This window comes from Labrus bergylta, chromosome 5 (genome assembly GCF_963930695.1).
Source record: "Labrus bergylta chromosome 5, fLabBer1.1, whole genome shotgun sequence".
NCBI classification, from domain to species: domain Eukaryota; kingdom Metazoa; phylum Chordata; class Actinopteri; order Labriformes; family Labridae; genus Labrus; species Labrus bergylta.
Genome location: NC_089199.1, coordinates 28925033 through 28941556, shown reverse-complemented (window position 1 = coordinate 28941556; position 16524 = coordinate 28925033). Strand labels below are relative to the sequence as shown.

Here is a 16524-nt window from a genome sequence, read left to right as displayed (position 1 = left end):
GTAATCACCATTCACTGGCTAACAGAATAAACATTGAAATCATGGTAAATGTAACTTGTTTCTTAAGTTTAGACGTGCTAAGTGGGTTTATTAGCATCTTTACGGTCTGTAGCGCCATTGTTGTGTCATGGGTCAAAAGTCTTTGGGCTGCTGGCTGAATGAGTTCAGCAGGTCAATGGGCCGTGCCATGACATCTGTCACTCATTTACACTACAAGTACAGAAGTGAATGAAAGGATGATACAAAGCTTGGGATGTAATAAATACGCCCGTAGACACTTTGTGTTTTTCTAATAATTAAGTTTGGTTGCTACTCTAGGTTCCACCAGAATTTAAAACAATCTGCTGTAAGTTATTTGATTACTAATTATGTACCACCACAAGATCTGTGTTGTGTTTCATCAGCCTGTGTATTGACATGTTGCAGTTTAAACCCAAATGTATTTTAAGCCCCCCCCCCCCCTTCAGTAATCCATTTTTCTCAGCAATGATGTCATTTCACTTGAATCAAATCATTTAATCAACTGATTTGAATCCTGATTGAAAAGGCTCTTCACAACAACAGTCCAGAACATGTTATTGAGATGGAAACAAAGCCCCCCCGAGTTAACAGCTGGACCCAAATATTTAAATGTGTTTGATGCAGAATCAAAGCCTCTTCTTCAGCCTGCACTGTGACCATGTGTTGCACCACATCTGCCTGCTGCAAGTCCCCTCTGAACCTTTGCTCAGACTCGGCCCCTGCGCAGACCTCAGCTGGGAGGGATAGATTGGGGGGGGGGGGGGGGCTGCAGATTAGCGTGCTTTTAAGCGTATCAGACATCTTAACTAACATTAGGGGGGTTTGATAAAAAAAAAAAAAAAGATCTGGAGTGATAGCAAATAAACCTGCTTAAACGAGCCCCATACTGCGTCACCAGATTAACTCAAGTCATGGGCTTCATCTGAAGACCGCTGAGCCTGAGTCCCGGAAATACCCTGTAGCTGGCTGGAAACTTTGTTCATCCCTTTCTTCTATTCAGTTTGGTACAATACTTTGTTTGTGCAGGTATTCCTTTGTCGTAGTGATGTGGTGGATGACAAACGGCTTGATGTTTTGTCTGCTAAGACTCTTAAAGATGAGCCAGCTATGAGGTGTGTCTCCTGCTCCACATGAAACAGACTCAACAAAGTGGAAAAAGTCTTCTCAGACCGATGTTACCCGGTGCTGCCAGCAAGCAAACAAGCGACTCAAAGCGAGGTGAGACCTGCTGCTGACGACGGTGATGACGGCAGCTCCCCGTCTCATCCAAGTGCAAAAGTCGCTTGTGGTTAAGAGCACCTGTTACGTCTGTGTGTTGTTCCCTTCGCTGTTTGTCCCGTCTGTCCTTCAGTTGTCTCCCGCTCTGCCCAGGTGAAGCTGCTGATGACACAACGAGCTGCACCTGGCCTCAGTGCTCATGAGCCCAGTGCTGCTGCGTGTTGCCTCTCAGGGGGGGGGCAGGGACATGTGTCTAATATGTCTTAACTTTAGCCTTCAGTTGATCTTTCTTTGATGATTTCAGTCCATGTATTTGTAATATTAGATCGCTTAGTTTTGAGGTGATTTGTACAGGTCAAAATGTGGTTAGTTGTTTGCCCTGTATGGGACCACCTTACCCCAAATTCACACATACTGCGTCAGCGCCGCGGTTTTGCTCCGTCGGACGGCTCATTCACACTGGCTCTGTTTCTGGGACGTCAGCGCAGCGGAGTGCACCCATGGAATAAAGAGAAAAACATGCAAACAACATGTTGCTTTGTCTTTCTGAGGATGCATTGTTTTTAATTTAGTTCCTGTTTTGATGTAATGTTGATAAAGTGATGAAAGATACCATCGCGAGTCCGTATATTGTGTTTTATTTTGAAATTGACCGGATGCTCTGTTTGTTTCCTTGTCTGACTTCCTGTCCGGGCTGTCATATTCTGTCCAGCTTGACGTGTGCCTGCAGCGCACTCCGGTAAAAATAGACTGGCAGCGGCGCGCACAGAGTATGTGTGAATTGGGGGTTAGGGTGAGGTGAAACACACCACACCTACTGAGTCTGTTTTCTCCTCTCGTTAAGAGAGTGTTGTCTTGGAGTGCAGCGGCTGTTTTTTAGTTGAATTAGCACGGTGGACTGATGATTTGTTTTTAGCCTCTGTCTTTATGAACCATCTGTGAGAGCTCATTAAGGCCTCAGCACAACACTGTCCTTTAAGATAAGGTAGCTGGTCATAAACACCAGTCATTCTCCGACACATTTGTGGTTCAATGAAATGTGTTTTATGGGCCCCCACTGGCGAGTGCTTATATTTCAAACTGCTCTGTAGCCAAATGAAACAATAAACCTTTTTAGCGTTTCAGTAACAGCGCCGTAACTGAGCTCAGGTGTCATTTACACCTTTTGTACATTCAGAAAGATTCCACCATGGAGTAATGTTGGTGTCATTCCAGTGCGTTACGGTGTTGCGGAAGCAAGAGAGAGCACGGCGCGCAAACTCACAGCGGGAGCGCTCCATTCCACACACACACAGAGTGCATACACTCCCGCTGTGCTCCTCTCCCCCGCTGACTTCCTCTGATGTCGACACAGAGGTGGGATCCCTTCGTCCCCTTATTCTGCCTCTGTGACATTCATGAAGGTCAAATGTCACAGGAGCATAAATATTGTTTCTTGAAGTGGCAGCCTGAATAGATCTAACAAAACTGACCTAGACAAGAGCTGCCAGAGCAAGGACTTTATCCATCTTTTAAATGAACTCATCACAACATGGGTGTTACAAATTACACAAGATGTCTTCCAAGACTGAGCATCTGTGGTGTTCTTAACTTGTAGCACGCTAATTTTACATTTGTATGTATTTAGAGAGGCAGAGGATGGACAGAAAACAGGAAGTGGACAAGAAAAAGACAATAAAATATGTCTGGCCAGCAAATATTAAAATTGGCAATGGTGGACTTGCATTGCTATTCAGAGTTATAATAAGTCAATCTATTTGCCGTGCTCTTAGATGGAATATACACCAAGTCTAAGGAAGCTACTGTACATAACTTCAAAACAACAAAAAGGCCATCTGGACAAGAAGAACAACAGTGTCGCTGTCTTTCTTTTCTGTCACACTGTTTGTTGTTTTGTCTCCAGCAGGGTTTGTTTGTGTGTGTCGTCTTCCTGACTCCCTGTATGTATAGAACATCTTTGATCTTTAACTTTAGTAACTCCACCATTGTCATGTTGGTCCCCTGCCTTTGTCTTCTTTGTTTTTGGATCGACTCTCTTCACTCTCGGCATGTGACGAGTGAAATCTAACTCCTGCTGCTATAATGTGACTCTGCTGTTCATAAAACACGCTGTCAGTGTATAACTGTGGCATCTGTTCTCCTAATTAGTATTGATTAAACAATCCTGGAGAAGGAAAACGACAGTGGGGGCGACGGGAAAGTTAAGTTATGTAATTGGATTATGCGTGAACACTGTTTAAAGCTGATGACTACAGAGAAATAACCTCACCTTTGACCACTTCAAGCTCACATATTCTCCTTTTCTACCAGTTTAAATAAATCTCCACAGAACATGTCTGTGAAGATTCTTGTTCTAAATCCACTCTGATCCTGTATTTGATCATGTCTATAAACCCCTCTATTTCAGCCCTGCTCAGAACAGGCTGTTTCTGTGTCTGTACCTTTAAATATGTAAATGAGCTGTGTCTGACCACGCCCCCTCTCTGGAAGGGCTTGGGTGGCTCTGGCTTTCTCGCTCCATTTCCTATTGTTTACAGTAAGAAGGCAGACTCAGAGGGCAGAACAAACACCTAGCTGTGGGAGTGTCACCCACCTGGGGGAGGGGTTACTGCCCTTTGTGATGTCATGAAGGGAAAATCTCCAAACGGCCTGTTTGAGCATACATTTTCTGAAAAGTGAAGCAGGCAAAAGACGGAGAGATGTTGTTTTCTCTTAGTTGGGAGGTTTGTAGACAGACTAGGGACACATATTAGTGTTAGAGAAACATGGTGAGGTGTATTTTGCATAACATGTGACCTTTAGATAATGATGTTTGCACTCTTTATGGAGAGAAACCGTTTTATTCTCATCAGAAATTAAGAGTACCCCTGGCTTTGTTTGAGATTAAAAAGGTCCAAGCAGACTGTATGATCCATGCACTGAATTATAAAGAGAATATCAAAGCCATGTAAGGATTTATAAATAGACGGTCTGTTTTGCCCCTTGAGATGAAGGCAAAGACAACAAACAGCTCGTTTCCCTGCAGAGGTAACCTCCTGGGATGTAGCGGTGTTTGTAATCAGTACATAAGTGAAGTACTTAAGAAAGTCCGTCAGTAGTAGAGTCCATTATCACTGGGTGTCCTCTTGTTGTGTGTATCCCTGAAGGATGTGGTCATCTCAGAAAGTGGCTGCTAATCATAAATCCATCCCAGGAGGACTGTAAATCACTGGCAGGCCATTTGTTCCCAGGGACGAAATGTTCCTTTTTTTTCTTTCTAAGCCTCCTCTGTTCTTTTCCTTTTAGAGGTAAACCTAATGATTGAGTATGTTTTTCTGAACAGTGCATGAAAGTGTTAATAAACAAGTGATGTCATTCAAATCACAACAGACCTGCCATATCTCTGCACCGTGGGAGAGCCAAGGTGACTTTCCCCGAGCGAGGCAGCTGGAAACGCTCGCAGAAAGCAGGACAATATAATCAAATCATGTCATTTAGACGTCCTTTTGTCTTCTGTTTTCTTTTTTTTTTTTGGTTGATTGTATTTTCATCTCAGGAGCGGCATGATCTATGCTCGATCTTCACATGACTTCCACGAACAAGACGGAGGAGGAATGAAGACAACTCATTCCACTGATTGAGTCCTCTTCTTTTTAAAATTTTAAAAGTCACCTACATTCATCTTTGGCTTTCCCGGACAAGCGGAGCACGCTGCAGAATCTCAATCACTGCTTGACCATCCCCGTGACTTTCACTCAGTTTGACTGGGGCTTTTTTCAGCCCAGCCTGAAGCTTTTTGTCCCATCTCGTTCCTATACCTCATCTTTAATGCTCCTCCTCCTTGAAGATGCTCCACACCTTGAGGATATTAGATCCACGCAGGCTTGAGTGCTTTCACTGGGCAGTGTACCGCTTTTGATCTTGGATTCCCCTTCTATCAAAAGTGTGTGTGTGGTGTGGTGTGGTGTGGTGTGGGGATGGAGGGGGGTGGGCTGTGAAAAGGTGAAAGAAGTGGGTCATGCCTTCCATACTGTGCCTGGCTTTGAAAAAGGAAAATGCTGGAACAAGGAGGTTTGGAGTGGAAGAGCTTTTAACCCAAACATCCCCAAACTACAAAGAACTTTTCGCTTAATTGATGTGATCCACTCCCCCTCCCCCCCCTTCCCCCATTTATGCATGCAAATTTGTCCAAAAGCCCTTGAGAGAAAAACAAGACAACAAAAAAAACACCACTGAGTAGACTCGCCCCTAATGAGGCGTTCTCAGCCGGGCCGTGCGAGCTACACACTCTGCTTTTTTTTTTTACTATTCAAATGTATTGAAATGAGAGGATATGCCATTTGCTTCTCTGCTGTGGTGTTGGTATTTGGTTGTAGTTATTTGCTTGTTCGTTGCTGAGGCTTGGGGCTCAGCAGCTGTGTTCATTTGTTTCCCCATCTGTTATGAGATTATAAAAAACATGTCCAAAGTATTGCACAAACGAAAGGTTCATTCAGGTATGGCCTGTCCTTTCACATGGTTTCTTTCCAAATCACTCAGAAGGTTTTTGGAAATTGTCGCGATAGGTTTGGACACTGGTGGCTGTAAATCTTTTCTAAGGCTGTTATCATAAATCCTTCACATGCTCAAAAATCCTAAAAGTTCTCAGACATTGTTTGGTGCATGTTTGAATACAGATGGACACATTGTCCACCCTGGACTGAACGCATCATAGTATTCAGGAAATTGAGTGTGAGGGGGTGATGACATTTATGTCCTGCTCTCGTGGTGTGACCTGTGGGATCAGGAGTGCATGTGTAAAAAGAGTAAAAGTGTCTGACAAAATAACTGAAAGGAAGAGGCCTTTTTGAAGAGTAAAAAGGTTTTTAGTGGAATAAGAAACTCTCTTTGCAGAACACTCTTCAAAGCCATCGGACTCCACTGACAAGAACAGTGATTCTACCTTTAAGAACACTTTTTATTTTATTGAATTTTACTGAATACCACCTCAATATTTCTGTGACACGAAATAAGAGATATGCTCTTCATGTCCTCACCGGGAAATTTGTCTTGGACTCTGTCCTGCGGTTACACATAGAAAATAAATATCAACCAACATCCCATAACAGCATTTTCATTTAACAAGTTTCCACATGAACATAAAACCCCTTCTTGCAGCAGTGATATATTGGCTTATTGCTCAACCCCGTGGTTCATCCTGCAGTACCTGTTATTTAGATATATGAGGCGTCCTGTAATTGTAAATTTGTTTTTTTGTTAGTACCTGCCTCAGGACTACGGATGAAATTTAGCTTCAGTAATAATTCCAGCATATTTACATGGCTGCTATTTGTTGATATGTTGATTAATGTGCACTGTCCTAATTAAATAAAAAAATGGGCACAAATGAATGTTTATATAGGTTCAGTCTGGCTCGAGGGACTCAATCTTCTCCCAGAGGGTTAAATGTTACAACATTAGTGAAGAATGTGTGTGGGGTCATACACAAAGCTAATCACAAAAAAAAAAAACTGACTGGTTGGGCAAAAATTCAAAGGTCAAATTGACAATTACTGCAGGCACTGGTCTGGGCCACGGTGGAGATTAAACGTCTGTGTTACTCATTGAGTCTAGTTGCTTTTCCGAGACGTTTGTGGGAGCTGTTTCTGGTTTCTTTTCTTTATAATGTTACCAATATGAGCAGTCATCAGTGGAATAAATCAAACACATGTAGTGGACACACTTTAATCAGATGCATTTGCCTCCATGAGCTGCATTACAGCCATTGCAGCATGTTTCATAACTTCTGGTGATGTACTGGAGCTCCAAGCCAAAGCTTTTTGTATCCATTAGTCAATCAGGGGCCAAATATGTTGCAGCTCAGGTTAAAAAAACAAACAAATAAGTCTGTCAGATCACCAGATTTTTTTCAAAAGGTCTTCTTTCTTTTTTGAGTTTGTTGGATTGATTCACAGATTTCCAAAGAATGGACTGAGTAGAGCCTTCCCAGACAGACACGTCTCAACACAGACGAGCGTCTCTTATTTCTGCTCCTCAATGACTCCCATCCTCCACCTTGTCACCTTTTCTCATTTAAACCGTCCGTCCTCTGTCTCTGTCCTCCTTCCCTCCCCCTCCATCCATCCATCCAAGACAGACTAAATTAATAGAGAGCATAACAGCGAGACAGAAAGCTAAATTAGCTGTTGAGAGAGAGATGCAATACAGGGATGGGCGATGAAGAAGTGGATGGAGCCAAGGCTGGTGGTTGGAGTGATGAGATGAAGAGAGAGAGAATAGATGGAAAGAGACAATGGACAAATTAAGGATAGAGGCCAGATGATACCCAGAGGTACAGTTAAACACACATATAGGGCTGATCAATAACGTTTGCTACTCCCGAGGGAATGAGTTTGACCCACTGACATGCACACACACACACACACACACATCCTCACACAGTGGCGAAAGAACAACACACACACACCATTTGGCACCCAACCCCCCAACTCCCTGCTCACACATTTACACACAGACGCCAGCGCTGGTCTCAAGGGGGGGGAGGAGGAGGCAGCTGGCAAATTGGAACCCATCCTCACTGTTTCCCCTTTGCGTTAAGCCACCGAGCAATTAAGCATTAACAGAAAAACCAAAGCACGGTAAAGCGGCAGAGAAAGCCGCATGACCAGGCTTTCAGAAGTGGTGTGTAAAAACCTTCTGTTTGAAAATGAATTATGGGAAAGATCAGTGAATTAAAAAAATGTATTCATAGATCCACAGCACCCCACCCCTCCTCCAAAGAGACATGTCATCACAGCCAGTAGTGTGGCTCTGCAGGGCAGGGAAACCCCTCTATGTGTGCAGCAATGACTTCAGAACAGATGCAAGCCTTCGACCAGTACAGTGCACACATCGACGGCCATCATACGAGGTGCTATGTAATAATAGTATCACCTTAATGCCACAATGATCTAAGTAGAGTCAAACGATTCAAAACTGAATACTACAGCCGACTGCGTTGAAACATGCTGAAGTGAAGAGTCTCTGGTTTTTGAAACACACACGGGGATGTTAGCATGTGTGCCGTCATTCATCAACATCAACCTGCCACTAAACTCTAAATGCAGAGCTGCAGAAAAGCAAAACGACTCAAAATCAAATGACCTCGGACTCGCTCGTCAAAAGAAGTGCATCGAGCATTTTCCTGCATCAGCTGAAGCTTGTGTTGTCGTATTGTAGAGGAGGACAATGAAATGTGCAGCCGCACTGATTAAGAGCCACTTTTGTGACGGTTTTAATTCTGCTTAATGACGTTTGTGTCGAAGCTTAATTGTTAAAAATAATGCAAAGCTGCCAAAATGTCTAATATTAACACTTTTTAAAGTTTTAAATGGAGGCATGTTGCTACAAGTTCTGGTGAGAAAAAGAAACATGATCGAGATAGTAGAAACAGATCTGTGACTTTGTAGGTTTGTTAGAAACCAACACACTGACGTGCAGCTTAAATGACAGGAAGTCAGTGCTCTGTTACCAAGACAGAAATCTTTTTTATCTTCGATCAGTCGTCTGGAAAAAATGACACCAGATGATGAAAATGTGCATCAGGAATGATATAAGGTATCGGGAATGATTGCTCTCACAGATGTGATTTGCAAAAGTCCCCAACTCAGCAGGCAGACGGTCAGCCATCGGTCATTGTCGGGTGTCGCTGAGCGTTGGCTAGCATCTGAGTTTATAGTTTTTAGTGTGTCCATACAGTTATAGAGTAGAATATATATTTTATTGGTATGATTGCTATAAAAACAATGGAAACCAGCTCTTGTCAGTGGCAGCACAGACAGACAAGACCGACAGGGATAACAATAAAGTAAAGACAACATTAAAAGCACATGAGAAAAAACAATTACAGTGAACTGTCTGTGGCTCTTTGGCTAATGATGCTCGTTCGATCGGTGGTTGAACTCCTCACAGAGAGGAATCAAATTGATTGGCTGTTCAGCTTATTGAATCACAGCAAAAGAAAGACAATGACAAAACGAGGACAGCCGACAAGGCCCAGTGATATTTGCACCATTTAGTCAGACTTGTAATCAGGGTCAGGGAGCGTTATTATGAAACTGGCTGGTTGTTGAGCAAGAGCGGTGTGAACACAATGAGAAATGCAGCTTTGAGATAAGATATACTTCATCGCCTCAGAGGGGGAAGAAGCCTCGGGCAAAAGAGACAAACAGCTCAGTTCAACTGGATTTACTATACGACAAGCACAACAGAAAGAGGGCCAATGAAATGTATAAATCTGCAGTCCAAAGTCTACTGGTGTCTCTAAATCATGAATCCAGAATACGACCCATTGCTATATTAGAGAGTTTGTTCTATTAACATTTTCCTCTGCATTGCAGAACGAATGTGTAACGTGTTGCCCAGAATCAGGCGACATAAAGACAACCAGCCGTGGGCCTTTTTATTGCAGCTAGTTCTGTAATGTTTCTTTGGGTGTGTCTGACGCTTAAATGTGCTAACCGAGTAGCTTTCTTACGACCAGAGGCTTCCTGGACACTAACCCCGTCAGAGGACTGATTCATGGTCCTGCGTTTGATGAGCATGTTGGCTCGTAGATCAATTGATTTCCTCTGAAACTATCAAACATATTCTCTAACAAACGGGACGTCCCAGATGAGCTCGGGAGAATGGAGGAGCAATTAAACAGGGGCGTGTGGGCCCTGTCACAGTGGGGGGGGGGTGAGTCTGTGTAATGACCTTACGGACATGCAGACTCTTTTTAAAGTCACCAGAGAACAGAGCGGCCAATTGAACCGAATGTGCACACAGCCTGAAGGACGCTGATTGGAAAAGCAGATTGCTTGTGGAGCCGCTCGTCTTTGATTGTGGTTTCGGTGCTCTGAGCGCCCGGCCCCCCCGACCGCAGAGTACTCGCTGCTGCTGTGAAGAAGAAGAATTAATGAAGACACGTGGGAATTGAAGCCGCACTTGTACAGTAGTGTGACTGTGCGTTTTTGTTAACATGTTGATTAGGTGTTTTTCTGTGTGTGTGTCTGAGTGAGTGAGTGTGTAATTGCTGGTCTCTGGTTTACTGCCAGCCTGTGCATCTGTTACCTGACACCTTCAAAGCCCCTCCAGATCCAAAGGACCAGCAGCCTGTGAAACCAAACACACTTTGTATCCTCCTCATCTGCTGTTTACTAGCTGTGCAAACACACATCTACATCACAGCGTGAGGAGACGCACAGGAAAGCTAAATAAAAACTCACAGACTCTCTGAAGCTGCAGCTCTGCTCTCTACCTGTCAGCTGCTATAGTTAAAAATGGATTGGAGTTTAAACTGTCCATGCATTTACTGTGTAATGTGTGATTATAGTTTGCTGGTGTGGACATGTGGGGCAGCATCAGTCACGGCGTTTGCTGCTTTTATTCTGTGAGCCGGGCTCTATCTGAGGCGGCCAGCAGGGAGGACGGAGTAATGACTGGTACTTAGGCTGCTGTCAGGCCACTGTGTAGATAACAGTGTGTGTGTGTGAGGGGGAGACTTTGTCGATCCTTCAATATCGTTCTCATAACCAAGGCAGCACCAAGAACACACACACTCGTTCACACACGTGAAGACAGGAGCGGGGTACGATGAAGCACCGGGGAGGCTGTTGTGGAGCTTTTAAAAAAACCAGCAGCGCAAATATTTGCTCGGCCGTGTGGGTTTCAGACAGAAGAGGAAACAAACATGTTGTTCTTTGTGGTTGTGAGACTGAAGCACATCAACACGCGCAGCGCAGAGCTACTGTAAGAAGCCAGTCAATCCTTTTTAATTAGGCCTCGCAGATTTGGGACACTGAGATTCCAAAATCCTCTCACTTGTTTTTTTTAAATGCCTCCGTGCTGGCGACAGCCGGAGCCTGGAGGCTTTATGTTTCCGTGTCAGCTGTCCGTCGTCTGCATCATCGTGAACACAATATGTCATGAACACTTAAAGCAAATATCTCCTTATCTTTGGACACGTGATTCTTTTCACATGCATGTTTTATTGGATTATGATGATGAAGTAAAGACATTGTTACCCAAAAGTTAAGAACTTTTGTTAAGAACAAAAGTTCTTAACAAAAGTTAAGAACTTTTGTTAAGAACAAAAGTCAACTACATTGACACTGTCCTGATTTATATCCATTATATCCATCCAGCTGTTAAGAATGATGGAATAGAAGAGAATAGAATAAAACCTCATGGTCCACCAAATGTTGACATTTTATTAGTTTCAAATGTGTCACAAAAACCATCTTTGTCTGAAGAATGGCCGAGATCTTTTGTGATGAAAGGTCAAAGTTTTACTGCAACTAGGGTTGTCATGATAGATACTTTTTTATTTTTTCAAATGTTCGTGTTTTTAAAATGATGTAATGTATTTATTTGAATGATCAATAGTTTGATAGCTTTAATAAAGCACTGCAGATCTTTCAGTCATATTTTTAAACAGAAGCTGCTGCGAGCTAAAAAAGAGGGATCATCGTCTTAACTGCACAAATATGTTGGCAATATTGTACTGAAACATTGCCAACATATTTGTGCAATTTAGACTGGTTGCAGGAGTTGGCCTTCACTTCTTGGTTATTAGAAAAATGGATTAACCAATATCAGGTGCCTGTAGGACTTGTTTGGATTGGATTGTGAAACAGTGGAAGTGAAACTGGTATCACTATTGTTTGATTGTTTGAACCAGAATCATATGGAAGTTAAAGAAATCCCACTGTGACCCCCTCTGGTGAAATGTTCCTCTGCTAGATAATAATCCATCTGATAGATTTAGATATTTGTCTGTGTAGATGTTGTCCATGCATAGAAATAGTCCTTCAATGATTTTCTGTGTAGAATTGGATCATTAATATATTTTAATATTTTTAACAATGTTGTTGTTTATTGGCTTTCTGAGCGTTATTCTGATGTCGTACAGATGTGAAGGATAATAACATCATGCTAAGCAGCTACACCAACATCATTTGGGATCTGGCAGCACTGGAGTATTTCTGTTGCTGAGTTTAAATTTCCTGTGCAGAAAGTTAACCAATGAACAAGTCCTCGACGTGCTCAGTGTGTTTTTCTTAGTGATTCCCAGTTAATAAGGTTCAAGCTGGACAGAAAATAAAGTATAGTGGCGGCTTTCCTCTGGAGGCGACCGGGTGGATCCTCACGCAGGTCACTGAAGTGGAAACAACTGGAGGGAGAGAGAGAGGTATTAGACAGAATGAAACCAGTAACAGACTCGGTCATTAACCGCAACATCAAGAGATCAGACTGACCCCCCCCCCCCCCCTCTCTCTCTTTCACTGTGGACAAGTGAGCAAAGAGAGATGTGTTTGCTGATCGTCTATGGCACAGTCAGGGCGTGGTTGCATTCACACACTGGAGGTCTTTTGTTGTCTGATTGTGTACTTGTAGGCTCAAAACCACACAAGCATGCACACAAACCTGACCGGTGATTATCCTGTTCCAACGTGCAAGAAGGGAGCCGTGCACTCACTCGGCTCCGAGGCTTTGATCCTGCATGAGAAGGACGAGGCTGATTGTATGGTGTTGGCTGATGCTACTGTCTGTGTGTGTGTGTGTGTGTGTCTGTGTGTGTGTGTGTGTGTGTGTGTCTGTGTGTCTGTGAGTGTGTGTATTGATCTGTCATGGAGCTCATCTGTGACACAGCAGGGGACGTAAACATTCTCAGTATGTCTGCTGGTGTTATGATGCATTGGTGTGTGATTTTTGTATTTTCCGAGCGTCCATCCATGTGTCCAATATAAAATAAAATAAAAACTATTATCAGCACGGTGATAGAGTGAGCACAACATTAAAGTGGAATCAATCTCCAATCTGAGTTTGTAGATTGAGACAAACAGAAGATATTTTGAATTCAATACACCATTTATTGATTTCAGCAGGACAGACCCTTTCTTATCATGAAGCTGCTCTCATCCTGTTGGACTGGATGAGATGTTTAAAGGTGGTGTGTTTGGTAGGAATGGGTATCTTTTGAGCCTTTTTATACACACACACACACACACACACACACACACACACACACACACACACACACACACACACACACACACACACACACACACACACACACACACACACACACACACACACAACTGACACACACACACACACACACACACACACACACAAACACTATTGGTACCAGCAGGTGACTGATGGGTTGGCTGGGACGGCGCCTATTGTGTTTTTAATGCATTGGTCCATCCCTTGTATTGGAACAGAAGGGAAGAGAGATGCTCACTCAGGACCAACAAACACACACACACACACACACACACACACACACACACACACACACACACTCCTGTTTTTCCCAGCCACCGGGGGGAGGAGGATGCGGATGCAGAATGGGACCACTGGTGCGTTTTGATTGCCCCACAACGGTTGGGATGAGTCATAAATCAAGTCCATGACCTGTCCCAGCTCCTAATCACCCCCCCCCCACACACACACACACACACACACACACACACACACACATACACACTCACCGTACCTTCTGCAGAAAGGTATCTTGGTGTCTTTACCTTGGCTGTGTTTGGACTGGTTTCTCTGGGAATTGGCTGGGGCTGTCATTAAATGCAGATGGAGGAGGGGTGGGGGGGATGCACCAGTGGCCCCTCCAGGTTCAGCTTTAAGAGAGCACCACTATATGGATTTTTTTTTTTTTAGGGTGGAGAGAGATGTTGGTTTTACCTCCTGAGGCAGCTATTGTCACAACATTGAGTTGATGGTGCGTGTGCGTGTGCGCGGGAGGTTGTGACACACACACTGACACCTCACCCCGCTATCAGTACTCAAACAGCTGTGCACCTGACTCTGTGTTACACCAATGATCCCGCCACAGACAACGTTGAACCAGATCTCCGTTCTTCAGGGCTTCCTCCACATGAGGCACCAGACTGCGACCAATTTCTGAGTGTGTGTGTGCGAGTTAAAATTTAACTTGGACATGTGCTTTTGAGTGGCCCCCATCTGGTGACACGCACGCAAACATGCTTTTGTAAAAATAAAAAATAAATCAGGCTGTTCTCATTCACTGTGCATTTTTAAAACACTGTAATTTGTGCATTATATCAATTTAAGCCAATTGTGCGATCTCCTCTGAAGCAGAGGGAGGAGTAGAAATCCTACAGTCTGTTTTTTTTTTCACACTATAGCTGAGCCCATGTGTAACAAATAGTCACACTTAAGTCTTATTTTCAACCCACAGCACGACGTGTATCCTAATCTGAGTCATGTAAAAAAATAGACTGGCACTTACGGGCACCATGAAGCAGATCCTAAACAGATGAAACCTTGTGCATAATGTAAGACAGGCTTCCTGCAAAGTGTGGAGAGATACACTATGAGTTACTCTGCATCCAAAGAAGCTCCACTGCATAGAAACTAACCCCTGTAGAAATGTGGAAGCTTAGCTGCATGTAAAAAAAAAATAATAATGTAACTTATTAGATCTTATTCATTTCACTGCAGAGTTTATTTTCTTCTGTTGTCACTTCGATGCAGAATCAGAATCAGAATCGGGGTTTATTGCAAAGTACATTTACACATACAAGGAAGGAAATAAAGCAGAACTAGCAACAACTTAAATAATACAGTAAAAGAAGCTATTACAATATCTAAAATAGAATTAAAAAATGTAAAACAATAAAGATAAAAAACACAAAATGTGCAAAAGGTGCAGTGGATGAGAAAAAATCTTAGTGTGTGTATTGGAGTGCAATTCACTGTCTTTCTATTTTTTACATTTGGCATATAGGGTGTGAACCCCTTTTTACAGCGTGCTGCTCTCGACCTTTTCCCTCGCTCCAATGCAATATGCTAATTGTTTGTCCTTTTATCTATGTTTTCTTATGGCATCTCTTTTTATTTATTGCTGTCTTACTGATGTTTTGTCTCCCTTCGTTCTTTTTCAGAAAGTGGCCTCTCTGTTTGAAGTGCTGCCCTCTACTCTCATCCTACTTGAACCTCCTGTGAACGCTTGGCTCAAGGGGAGAACCTCCATCCTGTCATCGTTGGACCACAGTGGCTCAGGTCAGACGCTTCACCAGACACTAAAACATTCAGGGTGTTTTCAGTAAATTAGATGTTTGCAGTCCCAGCTGCTGCACTTGGCTTCTTCCTCTACCTTGACTTCCTGCCTCCTGGCCAGATGAAAGCACCGCTCTGCCTCTCAAGGTCGGGTCACGCAGACCTTGTTTAGATGTGACTGATGCTTTGGCTGATTTCAGAGCAGCGTCTGTGTGTGTGCTGTTATCCTCTGCCTTCCCGTATAATGAGCTGTGTGTGTGTGTGTGTGTGTGTGTGTGTGGAAGGAGAGGGTTGACCCTTGTGCTGTCTGGAGCGCAATGATGAATGAGTGGAGATGTGAGACTTGACTGTAGATTTCTTCACCGACCAACAAACACATACACACACTAAGCATTCATGTTCACACAATGTACTCATGCATGAATCTATACATGCTGGATTGCTTCCTTTGTCCTCCATGAAGTATAATTTAAATCCAACACATTCTTTCTTCTTCCATTTATGCCCCTTTGTGCCGACACACGGGCATCGTTTAGGCTTTTCCATTCAGATGTCACCTCTGATGCTACACAATGCTTTTTTCAATTTAACTTGTAGATTAATTAAGAAGTAGCATGCTTTTATTTTTGTATATAAAATGAGAAAAATACCTCTCAAGTGAGTGGATGTTCTGAAATGCATGTTAAACATTTAGGGACAAAATCCAGCATGAAGGAAGAAGGACGTTACTTAAATCAAGAAAAACAACCATCGGCGAGCTTTCTTGAATTTGCTGAACAGTTGTCATTGCAGCAGGGTGCGAGGCCCCCTAAAGACCCATTATTTCAGTAGAATGGACACAGCTTTGCAAGACAAAATAGAAAATATGTCATGCAAAAAAAGAAAGTGAGTCACATCAGAGCGCTTTGTCATTTACTAAAGACTGCATGATTCTCTTTAACTGAATCTGACTCATTGATTAAACTTAAACTAAACTTTAAGTTTAAAGATTAAACTTAACTAAACTTTAGCAGTGTCAGAAAATAAATCAGTCTGTAAGGCTGCAGGCAGGCCAGCTGCATAGTGACAACAAGTACAAATCTGAATATATCTTCACCATCACAAACGGATAGAAAAATCTTCTGGATTTGACGTTTTCTTTTTGGATGAATCCAGGGATAAAACAGAAGCCGACAAGCCGCCTTTACTGCGACGGTGACTCAGCACAACCTCTGCTGGTTTGAATACAAGCTGACTGTAGAA

General features: G+C 43.1%; 1 protein-coding gene across 3 annotated transcripts in view; it reads left to right on the top strand.

Annotated features, from left to right (window-relative positions):
* The window catches only part of plxnb1b (plexin b1b), a 109533-nt gene that overhangs the window by 26945 nt on the left and 66064 nt on the right, over positions 1-16524 (top strand). For all 3 annotated transcript variants that reach the window (XM_065955370.1, XM_065955371.1, XM_065955369.1), the window contains one exon: positions 15168-15285. The gene's annotated coding sequence lies outside the window, so the exon portion shown is untranslated. The remainder of the gene's footprint in view (positions 1-15167; positions 15286-16524) is intronic.